We start from the raw sequence: 14446 nt of genomic DNA on the forward strand, positions 1-14446 counted from the left end.
GTATTTATAGATCAGCATATTTATTTAAACATTTCAATATTTATTTTATTTATTTAAATATATATATATATATATATGAAAGAGAGAAACTCAATTGTTTTACCATCTCAAAGTTGACCGGTGTTCCCAGCAGAGACATGGTAGAGAAGCACATGAATCTGTGTCCTGATGATAAATGAAGTGCAGACGGTCATTTAAAGTGGGCATTTGCTACAGATAAACTTACACACCTGTTAAACACGTGCACAGAAACACACCGACTGTAAAACAACATCAGGAAGATCTGCCCTGAAAAGACAGAGAAGCCAAAGTCTAGAAAAAATAATTAAAAAAATTGAATTTGGACACACCAAAACATAACCGACTTGCTAAAAAGCAGTGCTTCTCAACTGGTTTTGCTTCAGGACACAGATGTCATAGTTCATTTTACAAAAATCAAACAGTTAAAACAAACATTGAAAAAGGGACTTTAAGATGGGCTCTTCTGACCAATAAGAAACCATCTAGCAACCACCCAGATCACCCTAGCAACCACAGAGTTCAGTTTAAAGTATGGTCCACTGACCCGGGGCTGAGGAGAGAGTTTCAGGTCTCATGCAGTGCAAACTTAAACATTTGGTTTTCTGTGATGTTTTGAATGTGTTGTTTTGCAAATTCTGCTGAATTTGGTTGATACCAAAAAAGTAACGACAAAAACAGGTAATGCTGTCTAGCTGGCTAACACAAAGCTTGTAGAAATTGTGAAAATGACTTGTGATAGGAGTGTGTATTGAATGTTTATATATAATGCCATAAGTTTGCATTATTTTCATGTTTTTCATCATGTGTTTTCTTTGTTTTGTTTTGCGTATATATTATTTTATAAATAATAAATAATATAAAATGATTATATTAATATAGTAATGTAAAATAAATATAATCCAGATCCATTTCGTGTTTTACATTTTGTGCTCTTCATTTTATCTCTGCTCACAGAAATAATAAAAGTGTCTTCATGGGGTTGAAAATTATATTTTTTAAAAACAGTAATGTTTTGCACTATATGCCATAATTGTACAATTTTGATCTTGTTTTAATAAAATGCAAACACACAATGAAAATTATTTATTAATTAAAAAACTAGTAAAATCAAATAAAAAAATAAAATATCTTTGTTTTTTTGTTGTGGATAGCTAGCTACCTAGATATGTTTTTATCATTAATAAATAAAATCTAAATTATTTTAATAATATAATAATGTAAAATAAGTCAATTTTATTTGTAATGTGTCTTTTCTGTTTTGTGCTCTTCATTGTATCTGCTCACAGGTCAGATAGATAGATAGATATTGTTTTTATAAATAATAAATAATATATATAAAATAATTATAATATAACAATGTAAAATAAGTATATACATACATATATATATATATATATATATATATATATATTACATACATTATATTACTTAAATTATTTTCATAAAAATATAATATAAAATTATTATTATTATGAGAATTTATAATATGCGTTAAAAAGTTATTTTTAATATGTTTTTCATACATATCACTGAATGCCTGGTCATATGATATCATTCTGTGACATTTTGAATGATTATCTCAATTATCTCTTTTTAAAATCGGACTGCTATTAATGAATTAACAATGTGAAAACATAGCAAATGCTGACATGCAATCGTTCAGGTCTGATGGGACGACTTTGGAAAGATGATGTTACCTGTCACACTTCTGCTGACAACATCCATTGTTGCCATGGAAAAATAAAATCCATGCGCATACACACTCGCTCATAAAACACATCCCAGAGTGCAGCAGGGAAATGATGTACAGTGGACAGGAAGTGGTGAGGATGTGAGTAAGTGTGCAGAGAAACTCCTGAGGAAAGCTAGAGGAAACTTTAGGGAGTGGGAGAGAAATGCCAACCAATAACTAACATCATCAAGAGCCACCGGCTAAATTTACACCTCAGCAGGAAGTGACCTCATGGCCTACATCCTGTCCTGTCTCGTGGCTCTTTTACCCCGGACAGGAAAGAACCACCCAGCGCACATAACCCGTTCCCTCTCGGTAGACGTCGTGCTCATCCAGGCCTCATGAGCGCACGCAATCTCAGGGTCAGGTGTGTGTGTGTGTGTGTGAGTGTAGTTTTACATCCTGAGGGCCATCAGACAGGATTTCACAGCCCCGTAACTCTTAAGAGTCTCTCTTTCTCGTGATCTCTCTGCTCTGTTGCCTCTTTTCAAAATTATCCATATGAAAGTCCATGTAGATATTGAATGGCAGGCTGATATTAAAAACCTCACTCACAGTTACGTGATTTTGACCCTGCAGGCTTAAAAGAACAAGATAGATGTGACAACATGTAGAAAGCAACTCCATAAAGCAGCAACAGGAATGTACAGGGGGCAGACAGAAAGAATGAAGCTTGATCCATTCATTTTAATATTTCAATCTGTGGTAAACATTAAAAAACTGATCGTTCCGGTCCAGATCTTGGCTAAGCTGAAGTTGCAGGTCAGAGTTTAATAAACATGAACTTTGTAACACAAAAGAAGACGAAAGTGCTTCCAGCATAAGTATCATGCTTGAATTTTGCTTTTAATATTTATATTAATATTACATATTTGTTTAACAATAATAATAATAATATAGAGTTGTGTAATAAACAAATAAGACATATTTTAATATTTATTTGTATAACACTTGAAAATATGTATTAATATTGTTAATATAATCTATTTAGTATTTAGAATTAATATTATATAAAATATACATTTATTTTGAATAAGCTATATATTTACACTCAAAGACAAGCTACAAAGAAAGAAAGAAAGAAAGAAAAGATGGGTATAACGATTCCAAATATAAAATCTAAAAAAAAGTATAAAAATATGTTACATTCTATTTATTATGTATTATAAAATATAAATATTGTTAAAAAAAAGAAAGAATTGTTTAAATAAATCTAAATAACAATGTATAAATATTATAGATATATTTAATTTTATATATAATCTTTAAAGTTATGGTATAAATATAAAAGATTATATACATTTAATCATTCAAAATAAAATCTTTCACAGTTCAACATATAATAACATAAGTAGATAAATCACTCCACAGTTACAGAAGAGTCGCTATATATGTATATCATGGCGGTGATTTTAAATATTTTCTCAGTCACACATGATTAGCTAATAAAGCACATGGATTGGGTTGAGAAGCAGCGAGAGAGTGTGTATCTGTGAGAAAATGTCTGTTTTAAGGTCTTTGCCATCTGGGTCCACATGCTGAGAGCAGGAACAAAAGGCCAAGAGAAGGAAGTTACAAGGAAACAAGTGAAAAGAAAAACAGCAGGAGGGAGAGAAAGACAAATAAATAAATCACAGGTGGAGCTGAGACTAGACGCTACGACATACACCTGACAACAGAGTCACAGAACAACATCAACACACACTCCTGTAAGTCCAGATCTGTTTCTGTGCTACTGTAAACACAGAGTAAATCAGCCCACTCCCACACAAACACAAGCACGCCGGACGGGAACAGAGGTCATTCACCGCAGACCAAGCATGTGGGGTGGATGTGATTGTGTACAGCGGCCCCAAAAATGACTTGGACACTTAAAGGAATGGCTCACCCAAAAACAAAAATGTTCTGAAATGTACTCCCCCTCAGGCCATCCAAGATGAGTTTGATGAGTTTATTTCTTAATCAGATTTGGAGAGATTTGGAGAAATTTAGCATTATATTACATGCTCATCAGTGGATCCTCTGCAGTGAATGGGTGCCGTCAGAAGGAGAGACTAATCAGCTGATAAAAACATCACGATAATCCCCATCCATACCACTCCAGTCCATCAATCTATCAATTATTGTATTGACAAGCTGTGTGTTTTTACGAAAAAAAAATTCATTCATCATTAAGACATTTTTAGCAAACTGGTGTTACGGCAAAAATACAAGTCTATAATTTTGGTTTCTCCAGTGAAAAAGTGTTGAATCTTGTCTGAATCAAGAGTGAAATATGCACAGATCAAACACAGTTTACAAGTCCAAAACTGTTCTGGTGGATTCTGACGTGAGAGGACAACACGGGATGGACTTTTTCACTGAACTCATAATGGACTCATAATTTGACCAGATGTGACCGTTTAAAGTCTTAACGATGGATTTGTTTCTTACAAGCATGCAGCTTTTCCCTTCACAAAACGTTAACTGATGGACTGGAGTGGAGTGTGGATTACTGTGATGTTTTTATCAGCTGTTTGGACTCTCATCTTGACGGCACCCATTCACTACAGAGGATCCATTGGTGAGCAAGTAACGCAATGCTACATTTCTCCAAATCTGTTCTGATAAAGAAACTCATCTACATCTTGGATGGCCTGAGGGTGAGTAAAGTTTCATCATTTCTGAGGCTACTGGATGTTTATGCATCTAAACAGATTAAAGTCTCTTTGTGCAATCTCAAATTGCTGATCAAATAATAAAACATCCAATGTGATTGGTTTTCTCCATGATGTCACCACCGTTCTGTGTGTTTGACTGCGGTGTACCACAGCCGTTTGCTTTTTATGTAACATTAGCAGCGTGTGTTTTGCCATCCCGCAGTGAAATTCTATCCTCTGCACGCTGTCTGCATAATACTTCTTCAAATAAACTGCCTTCAGCTTCTTCCTCTATGCTACACCAGTGTTATTTTTAGTATTGCTGATATACTATTGCAGTTGCTGCAATATTCTGAATTAGTGTTTTTTTCATATTTGCTTTCATTTTAATTTTAGTTCAAGTTTTTGTAATTTTGTTGTGTTTCTGTCGCTTCTCATTTCTTTAGTCATTTTTGGTCACTACTTTTTTTTTAATGTCTATGTTTTTTATTAAGTTTTATTTTTTAATTTAATTAGTTTCAGTACTTCATCTTAAACTAAACTAAAATGAGAAATGTTGCCTTGGCAACTAGCTGAAATAAAATAAGTTTACTTTTATTTTTTTCATGGTTAATGATAATAAACCTGTTGCTAACTGGAACAAATTCCCTCTATTTAAAGTGATCATTCAAACGTGCAAAATATTTTGAAGAATGGTGGTAATCAAACAGTTGATGGTAGCCTTTTTTTCCATACCATGGAAGTCAATGGCTGTTTGGCTACCAACATTCTTCAAAATATCTTCTTTTGCGTTCAACAGAAGAAAGAAAGTCATACAGGTTTGCAACAACATGAGTGTGAGTAAATGATGACAATTTTCATTTTTGGGTGAACTGTATCCCTCTAAACTGGAGATGATGTGGAATAGAAAGTTCAGCGTATCTGTGGTGGGTGTGATTCAGGATTCAGTATTGTTGGCCATGCAGGAGGGCAGCAATGCTGACATCACTTCCTGTCTTTGTTCCTGACATTATTTTCAGGCTTTGGAATGCACTTCCTCAGAGACGTGATTGTAAAAGCCCTGAACAATTTGGAAGTTTAAACTAACATCTTCTTTCGTTCTTGTCCACCTCATTTAATGCATACAGTTGTCATGTAAACATGAAATATGGTGTTTGAGCGTGTGTTTAGGACAACATGACTCTGTATTTTCAGCATTCATAGTCTGTGTGTGAGAGATGGATCTTTCTCTGTAGGAAACGTCTGTCAGCACTGAAGTGATTTGAGGGTTGCTGCACATTTTCCACCCAACATTAATATCACTGTGTGTGTGTGTGTGTGTGTGTGTGAGAGAGAGAGAGAAAACATAATTCTTTCTGTTGAACAAACCAACTCAGATCAGCACATCATATTTTTGTATATAGTAAAACATGACAAAAACTTGACTTTAGAAGTGCTTCACACTATATGAATTTACATGTCAGCCAAAAAATATTCTGCTTTAAATTTTCTGACATGAAGAGCCAAGTTTGTGTGACGATTTACAGCTTGGGTTTAGCAAACGTAAAACAAAATAATGTTTTAATGTAAATATTTCATGTAAATATTTTAATGCTTTATAAAAAGGGTAACACTTTACAGTAAGGTCCTATTACTTAACATTAGTTAATGCGTTACCTACATTTTGCAATACATTTGTTACAGAATTAATATTTGGTAACATTAGTAAAAATACTGTTCATTGTTAGTTCAAGTCCATTAAATAATATTATCAGATACAACTTTTGATTTTAATAGTGCATTAGTAAATGTTGAAAAATTAACAATAACTAAGATTAATAAATGCTTTAGAATGATTTTTCATTGTTAGTTCATGTTAACTCATGTTATCAAATAAACCCTTATGAAGTGTTACTAAATAGAATTTTAATATTCATTCACACAAAAACAATAAATCACCAGAAGAATCATTTAAAAATGTAAAATAAGTAAATGTACCTGCCAGTGTTATTTTAGCATCATTGAATCATAATTTGAATGAATTTTTTCTGAATTCTTTTTTATTAATTTTTGTTTTTGAATATGTCTATATAGTTTTATTTTTTTTCTGTTCGGTTATCTTAGTACATCACGTTAAACTAAATGAAAATGAAAAATGTTTCCATGGCAACAAGCTGAAATAGTTTTGGTATATTTTCTTTTTATTTTAATGCTTTTTTATGGTTTTAGTAATAAACCTGGTACATTTTTTCTAACATGAGCTAAAAAGGTCAAACATGTTATTTGCTTAGTTTTTTTCATATAGTAAGTGTGAAATAGTAAACTCAACACTGACAGCTTAAACTGAAAGCACCTTGAGACCATCAATACTAAAGTCACCCTAAAACACACTCACACACTGTGCACCTCATGAAGTCACACATCCAGGGCGCAAGGTTCATTAAAAACGTGTCAGAACTGTCACTATCTGTGACTTTCTGTCAGCAGAACTATTAACTAAAATAACACACATGCACACACACACACACACACACATGGGGGGAATTATGGTAATGGTTATACATCATAAACACAAATACACAGATCAGTTGTTTAAGTGAACAAAATGCATGACATTAGGAGTCAGGTCAAGCAGATATTTGCATATGAATACTAATGAACATCTGATTGGTTCCTTAAGGAACTCATAACAGCGCATATAGCCAATCATCAGTGAGAATTAGCGTTGAGATGAAATGCATGACCTCTGATTCGCTGTGTCAGCACCTGAGCTGCAATGACACGCATGAATGAAAACTGAGCAGACAAACTCCAAACACATGTTTGGAATGAGAAACTAACTATTAAATATGAAAGAAACTAGTGTGTGCACTACCACTGAAGAGTGTGGAGTCAGTAAGATTGATTTATTTTTTGTTGTGGAAAAAAAGTCTCCTATGCTCAGCAAGGCTGCATCGATTTGATAAAAAATACAGTAAAACCTTTAAAATGGTTAAATATTTTTGCAACTTAAAATGACTGTTTTCTATTTGAATATATTGTAAAATGTAATTCATTTCTGTAATGCGAAGCTGAATTTTCGGCATCATTACTCCAGTCTTCAGTGTCGCGTGATCCTTCAGAAATCATTCTAATATGCTGATTTGCTGCTCAGGAAACATTTCTGATTATTAACATTGTTGAAAAAAGTTGTGCTGCTTCATATGTTTGTGGAAACTGTGATACATTAATTTTTTTCAGGATTCTTTGATGAATAGAACGTTCAAAAGAACAGCATTTATTTGATATTTTATATCATAATAAATGTCTTTATCACACTTTCGATCAAATGAATGCATCCTCACTGAATAAAGTTATTTAAAAATAACGGACTAATCCAAAACTTTTAAACAGTAGGGTATGTGTTCATATAAATGTTTTTAATTTTTTTCTGGATTTTTTTATGAACATAAAGTACAAAAGAACAGCATTTATTTGAAATATCAATCTTTTGCAACATTCTAATTTTGCAACAGTACTGTATACTAAGCACACTATGGAAATTTTCTCTATGCATATAGCTGTACTTGACCTTATATTTCAAGTGCGATGAATGGAGAAGTGGTATCTAATATGATGTGTAACTTTTGATTGACTTATTTTGTCAGACTGCCAGGAGTAAAGACATCTCTACATAAAATTAGATTAAAATTATCTAAAAAAAAAAAGAGATGAAAACTCTATGCAACATAGTGAGATCATGTGATAACAATTCAGAATACTACTTTCTAAGCATCATTACTCCAGTCTTCAGAAATCGTTCTAATATGCTGATTTGTTGCTAAAAACATTTCTTCTTAATAACGTTGAAACTCGCTGCTGCTTGATAATTTTGTGTAAATTGTCATTTGTTGAGGTTTCTTTGATGAACAGAAAGTCCAAAAGACAAAATTTATTTGAAATAGATATTATAGATAGATAGATAGATAGATAGATAGATAGATAGATAGATAGATAGATAGATAGATAGATAGATAGATAGATAGGTAGGTAGGTAGGTAGGTAGGTAGACAGACAGACAGACAGACAGACAGACCGGTAGATAGATAGATAGATCGATCGATAGATAGATAGATAGATAGATAGATAGATAGATAGATAGATAGATAGATAGATAGATAGATAGATAGATAGGTAGGTAGGTAGGTAGACAGACAGACAGACAGACCGGTAGATAGATAGATAGATAGATAGATAGATAGATAGATAGATAGATAGATAGATAGATAGATAGATAGATAGATAGATAGATAGATAGATAGGTAGGTAGATAGGTAGGTAGATAGATAGATAGATAGATAGATAGATAGATAGATAGATAGATAGATAGATAGATAGATAGGTAGGTAGGTAGGTAGGTAGACAGACAGACAGACAGACAGACAGACAGACAGACAGACAGATAGATAGATAGATAGATAGATAGAATGTCTCAGTCAAAGCACAAATAAAAACAGATTTTCACACAGGATTATGGAAATGAGAAGTTGATTGTCCGTAATAATAATATTTACTCTATGTCTTGTCCTGCCCTTCTTCCTCTTTTGGACTAAATAATTATATTTTGTTTGTGATACACTGATTAATCAATCAAATTAATGGCAGAAGACAATAAAGTGGCATTCTCTGAAAAAAAAAAACATGTTGCTTTTATAATTAACAGTAAATGAACATGTTAAATGAGCAGTATCTGTGGCATGATCACACTGAACAGTAAAGCCATGAGAGATCATTTTGCCTTCTCTCGTTCTCTTCAGCTCTCACTCCCGCCCTGCTCTCACACTGACGCAGGCCTCTTTCCTTTAAGCTCTTACTCTCATTGTTCAGTGACCCAAAGCACAATCTTCCACTTCCACACACTTCCTGCTTCCTGATTCACAGGAAACACTGTGCAGAGCCTTTTCCTCCACTTATTTGCACTATTACATTCAGAATCAGGCTCTTTCGTTCTCTAACACACACTAACTCACACAAGAATAATGTAGATCAAACAACTTTTTCAAACACACATCACAAGCCGATTAAACCCTGTACGCATTACAATGCCAGTGTGTCAGAAGTGGAAGCATGAATGCTACGTCTACCAGACCTCTTTTCTGGTCTGATTTAATCTGATGGCTCAAATCACCAAATCATAACCCCCACCCACAGCCATCAGCCAGTCTTAAAGAGATAGTTCACCCAAAATGGAAACGCTGTCAGCATTTACTCACCCTCATGTCCTTCCAGACGGGTATGACTGATGTTCTTCTGTGGAACACAAAAAGAGAAATATAGCAGACTTCATGGGAAATGATGAAAGACAAAATATAATCATAAAATAGTCCAAAAGATGTGTACATGATTCTGAAGCCACACTCAACACAAACAAACAAATAATAAAAAGATTTTTTTTTACAGTGTACATATTACTAATCAGAAACTCCAATTAGTTTAAATCTCAATATTGCATTGATTATTGCAATTGAATATCACTTGTGCCACAGCTAGCTGTATTTGAACCATGTTCATACTTTTTAACTAAATAAATTTGATTTTACAGTGAACAGATTTATGCTGATTCTAAGCAATTTGATTAAATGCATTTTGAAAATATGATTATCTAAATAAAATGAAATAGATCAAATAAACTTTGCCATGATTTTGAGTAGAAGCATTACTTGTTTTATGTTCAAATTGGGTAATCCAAATGGATGGAAATTTCATATCCAATCCAAATACATAAATCTAAATTTAGGTGTAAATATTTTTTTTGTGATAAATATTTTTGGAAAGACTTACATAATGACTTAAATAAATACTTAAATACTGACTAAAATCTAGCATGTTCCTCACAGTTATTGCTGCCTAGAATTATTTTTTTCAATTTTTTTTAGTATGTATTATTATTATAAATAAATAAAAATATAATAAAATCATTTTATATACATACATACGTGTGTGTGTATATATATATATATATAATATTGTGAAATATTTTTTTACATATTTTTAGTTTTTTGTAGCAGTGTAAAAGTCTTTACTGTCACTTTCGGTCAATTTAATATGTCCTTTCTGAATAAAAGTATTAATTTAATGCTTTCTTTACTAAAAAAAAAAAGAAAAAAGAAAAAGTAGTAAGGCCTACATGACAATATGGCAATAAATCAACCAGGCTACATCAGCAAAAGTAATTATTGCTTCTTTCAGTGAAAAGGTTGTCTCGTCTGGATCAGCTCTCGAGAGAAAAATACGCTAAAAGTTAAAACAGTCCAAAAGTCCTAAACAAATATGTCGGTGGATTTTGATGTGAGAGGACAACAGGGGATGGACTTGTTCACTAGTGGAATTATTATGGATTATGGACTCGTATTTTGTCCAGAAGCGACAGTTAAAATGCTTTAATGATAGATTTTTTTTTTCTTACAAACACGCAGCTTTTCACTTCACAAGACATTAACTGATGGACTGGAGTGGTGTGGATTACTTGTGGATTATTGTGATGTTTTTATCAGCTGTTTGGACTCTCATTCTGACGGCACCCATTCACTACAGAAGATCCATTGCTGAGCAAGTGATGCAATGCTACATTTCTCCAAATCTGATGAAGAAACAAACTCATCAAACTCATCTCGGGGTGCCTGAGGCTGAGTACATTTTCAGCAAATTTTAATTTTTGGTTGAACTACTCCTTTAACTAGCTAATTATCATCCCTCAACTTTCTTGAGAGACTCATTTAGTGTAAATCTATTGGTGTTGCTGCATCACAGAACAATCACAAGCATATAACGTTTATTTTCGATGATGCACAATGTGTTAGGCACACCGCTGCTCAGACAGTGTGAGTCAGAGATCTGGCAGCATTTGCATACGACACGTGGTAAGTGTTTACATATGACGGCGATCAGATGAATTGTGGGAGATGTACACATATACAGTGTCTGTAACTGAAACAGCATGTAGGTACGGACCTGTAGAAACCATTAAGTCTTTGGCAGGAGATCTGTATGAAAGTCATCCAGAAGTCCTAAACCACTTTACTGCCTCATTGTGGTCTTGGATGCTCTACGGTGGGCCGGCCAACTCAAACTGCAGACATGTGAAAACACTATCTGACCCACAATCCTTAGGCTGAGATGACAAACCTCACCAGTGCCGCGGAAAGTGTTGTTATCTTAACAAATCTGCTATTAAACAAACAGACGCACATACAGAAACACTATAAAGCACCTGAGACGAGGAATCACGTTTTCAAATGTTTTGTCTACAAATGAAACATGTGGTTCTCTTTTGGAATTTTGTCTCAGAGAATCGTAAATAAGAAGGCAGGATAATTATGCTGCCTTTTTGTTAGCACGTTGCTAAACTAATATCAATGCTCAAATTAAAATACGTTTAAAAACACAAATACTGGTTAAATAAATTTTTAATTAGATTAAAGTATTAGATACCCTTGTGTAAAAGAAGTACACTTTAGCATACTTTTAAAAAGAGCACTTAATACATTTTAAAAGTGTATACTTGTGAACAAAATGTAAGGTTTTTAGACATTTAATAGCATGTTATTTGATAAAAAAATGTATATAAAATTTAGTTTTTTAAACTTAAGAGTGCTTTTGACATAAGTAGGACTTAAGTACATATTTTATGTAATTTCATAATTACTTCTACTGTCTTTGAAATACGGTTAAAGAGTAGTCAAATGTACTGACAAACATTTATCATTTATATCTAAATTTTATGTCATGTATTTCATTTTATTTGTAATTACACATTTGCAAAGATGAAGTTGCAATTTAGCACATTTAAAATATATTTTAAAGTAAAACTTAATGTAATTTAAATACACTTAAGTGGCGTTTTATTTCAATATATTATATTACCTTCAAGTATAGTATAGTATATAGATTTGAAGTACATTTGAATCTTTTCACTGAGTTTCTTGCAATGCATTGTGGGATTGTTTTTAATTCTGCCATAACATTTAGTCAAAATGTATCATTGAAGTTTGCTGTTTCATTTAAAACAACCTTTACATTGAGAGCAGAGATGTCTTACAAAGCTGTCTATAAAACTCTAATAGGGTCTTGTTAGTCACATTTGGAAAGTTTTCTAAATTCTAAGAATAAACTCACTAAGTTTTGCTTGCTAACTCGAGCTGTACCTGAGGTAAATCCAAAAACGATGTGCAGACTTTACCATGCCACACACAGGAAATCATTAAACACAGAACAGGAGTAAGATGGGTCGTTAATCTCCAGAAAATATGAAATAAGAGCTCATTTAAAGTGCTTCTTACTCAAACACATACACACACACACACACACACTCACACACACTCACACACACACACACACACACTCTCTCTCTCACTCACTCACACACACACACACACACACTCTCTCTCTCACTCACTCACACACACACACACACACACTCTCTCTCTCACTCACTCACACACACACACACACACACTCTCTCTCTCACTCACTCACACACACACACACACACACTCTCTCTCTCACTCACTCACACACACACACACACACACTCTCTCTCTCACTCACTCACACACACACACACACACACTCTCTCTCTCACTCACTCACACACACACACACACACACTCTCTCTCTCACTCACTCACACACACACACACACACACTCTCTCTCTCACTCACTCACACACACACACACACACACTCTCTCTCTCACTCACTCACACACACACACACACACACTCTCTCTCTCACTCACTCACACACACACACACACACACTCTCTCTCTCACTCACTCACACACACACACACACACACTCTCTCTCTCACTCACTCACACACACACACACACACACTCACTCACACACTCACTCACTCACTCACACACACACACACAGGTGTGGTAGGTATAATAGCTGTGGCTTTAGGGTTGTTGTCAAAAGCTCTCTGGGGAACACAGAGATCTGTTTTACACCGTGCTCTAAACCTGAACTTATTAAAGCAGCAATAACCTAATGATTACTGTAAGATGTTCAAGATGAGAGAACACACATGTGTTCAGATCAACTCAGGAAGAGAAATGACTTTTAATATAGTTGGCTTTGTGAAGTCTCATTTCCGTCTGAAATAGAGATTTGTACATGCATGAGTCTGTTTCAGTAATCAAAGCCATGTTTTTAATAACATGTTTTTATGAAAATAATATTTAATACCTGTATAACCTGAAATCTTCACATTACAGATGGAAACAGAAATGTCTTCATTACACTCAAATGAAAATGAAACCACTAATTTTAGCTGCATTATGAGTTATGATCTGATTGATCTTAGTTTTAAATAATCTGTATCGTTAAGTATGTGTTTATTTATGTATACACACATTTCTCAGAACCATGTTCAACTCAATCCACTGTGATTTGCAACAAATGCACTTCTTAATGATGATGAATTGTCTCTAATTTTAGTGCCTTTAAAAGTGCATTAACTCTCTCATGTAACATGGAATGGGTCATAACTGTGCTTTTTGAGAATGGTTATAAATGCATGTTTTAATTCTTAATGTCTGTCTGAAGAACAGTTGTGTGTTGTATGTATGATGGGATCCAGCTGTTACAGCATAAATAACATTTCCTAAATACTAGTTAAGTGCTCAGATCTGACAACACTGTGCTCTGATGTGCTTATTTTCAACGTAAAGGAGTCATAACATATGTAATTTATTATTATCATATATCATTGTTAGTATTATATATTTTATAGTATATATAATATATTATACATTATATATATATTACTTTGAAAATAATATTATGATTGTCTGTCTGTCTGTCTGTCTATCCTATCTATCTATCTGTCTATCTATCTATCTATCTATCTATCTATCTATCTATCTATCTATCTATCTATCTATCTATCTATCTATCTATCTATCTATCTGTCTGTCTGTCTGTCTGTCTGTCCTATCTATCTATCTATCTATCTATCTATCTATCTATCTATCTATCTATCTATCTATCTATCTATCTATCTATCTATCTATCTATCTATCTATCTCAG

General features: G+C 33.4%; 1 protein-coding gene across 3 annotated transcripts in view; it reads left to right on the forward strand.

Moving 5' to 3' along the window:
- The first annotated feature begins 1281 nt into the window (after positions 1-1281).
- The window catches only part of egfl7 (EGF-like-domain, multiple 7), a 20235-nt gene continuing 7070 nt past the window's right edge, over positions 1282-14446 (forward strand). For 2 of the 3 annotated variants that reach the window (XM_016271279.1, XM_016271281.1), the window contains exons 1-2: positions 1282-1293; positions 6827-6830. The gene's annotated coding sequence lies outside the window, so the exon portion shown is untranslated. Of the gene's footprint in view, positions 1294-6826; positions 6831-11007; positions 11027-14446 lie in introns of those variants that run through there. The other variant, XM_016271280.1, reaches the window with a different exon arrangement.

This window comes from Sinocyclocheilus grahami, unplaced genomic scaffold (genome assembly GCF_001515645.1).
Source record: "Sinocyclocheilus grahami isolate Dianchi unplaced genomic scaffold, SAMN03320097.WGS_v1.1 scaffold61.1, whole genome shotgun sequence".
Lineage (NCBI taxonomy): Eukaryota > Metazoa > Chordata > Actinopteri > Cypriniformes > Cyprinidae > Sinocyclocheilus > Sinocyclocheilus grahami.